We start from the raw sequence: 1,570 nt of genomic DNA on the forward strand, positions 1-1,570 counted from the left end.
TGCACTGGTTTTGGAAATCTAAGGTAAGAGAACTGTTTTTTTTCCCTGTCTCTGTTCAAATAAATTTATATTTCACCAAGTTGTAACATTGTTTGAGCATTAGTTGAGGAAAGGTACTCGTTTATAATGATTATACAGTATGTGATTCTAATGTAGATCAGAAATGTATTGTGTCCCATTTTATTAGATTTTCACATTGTGTCCTCCTTATGGATTTGTAGTATTACAGCAACACACGGAATTCATTAAAGTTATGTTGAATATCATTGTTATGGTGACAAATTGAGCCCTGTGATGGACTGGTCACATCTGTTTTCCTGCCTTTGCCTAGTGACCATAGAAAATGGATGGATATTATGATATGTTGATAAATATTAGTAAAAGAGCTTAAGCTGACCTTCATTTGAGGCATTAAACAGCTGTGCCTTGGTTCTTTCTACAGGTCTTTGGACACCATGTTTGTGACCAAGGTGACTTTTGGCCTGTTGGCCCTGCTTCTCGTCTTCTCTGTTAGAGCTGAGGAGATGGTAAGACACACAAATTTATATCAGAGGCATTTATATCAGCGGCAACAGAGGCATCAGTACGTTCTCACCACATACTCACCAATACACATCAATATGCTGCACCTGTCCTTTATTAAACGGTCCCAAATTAACTGTTGATGTGTTAGTTCCTGAACCTGATGAGCCCAAGCTAATGGATGACATTGCGGTGAATGAGAGAAATGCTGATCCCTGCACCTCCTTCGGCTGCCTCTGGCCCTAAATACAGTGACGGCAAGATTTATGTGCCTTATGTCATCGCCAACCACTATTGTAAGTCACTAGTATTATGATTTATGTTTTCATTTAGAGCCCAAAGAGAATAAAGAATTAGACAGACTCTTTATTGTTCCTGATTTTAGGACAGAGCCTAACGCTCAAGTATAATCAGTGCAAAAGCATGTGAGTGTGAAACAAAGTAAATATTTCCATAGCAACCTCTGACCTTTGCCCTTTCAGCCTCCCGTGAGGTGGAGATCATCAAGCGTGGTCTGGACTCTTTCTCCTACAGCACCTGTATCCACTTCTTCCCCCGCAGCAATGAGAGAGACTATATCAGCATTGAATCTCGCAGTGGGTACATAACGCAACCAAAATCAAAATCAGAAAAACATCACAAACCAACACAGAATTTGTTTCAAGACAATGCAAAAAATACAGAAGTCAAAATTAAGGTTTGCATCAGCAGCATGGGACTACAAACAAACATGTTTAGAATAAGAATCAGAAGAATTCCATCAGAATGAGAATTACATCCCAAATGTAACTTGTTAATGAAGAGATAAAGATAATATTCTGAGATGGGTAAAAAATTCATATTTTATGGATCTCTGTTTTACAGATGCTACTCGTATGTTGGTCGTCAAGGTTACAGCCAGACTGTGTCTCTAGACCGTAATGGCTGCCTTTACCCCAGCACTGTGCAGCATGAGCTTCTCCACGCTCTTGGCTTCAACCATGAACAGACTCGTAGCGACCGTGACAATCACATCCAAGTCATCTGGGAGAACATCATTGATGGTACA

General features: G+C 39.7%; 1 pseudogene; it reads left to right on the forward strand.

The window, feature by feature from the left end:
* Nucleotides 1–455: 455 nt before the first annotated feature.
* Nucleotides 456–1,570, forward strand: part of LOC107732909 (high choriolytic enzyme 1-like) — a 4,381-nt pseudogene continuing 3,266 nt past the window's right edge.

This window comes from Sinocyclocheilus rhinocerous, unplaced genomic scaffold, assembly GCF_001515625.1.
Source record: "Sinocyclocheilus rhinocerous isolate Xijiao unplaced genomic scaffold, SAMN03320098_v1.1 scaffold1300, whole genome shotgun sequence".
In the NCBI taxonomy this organism is placed as follows: Eukaryota; Metazoa; Chordata; class Actinopteri; order Cypriniformes; family Cyprinidae; genus Sinocyclocheilus; species Sinocyclocheilus rhinocerous.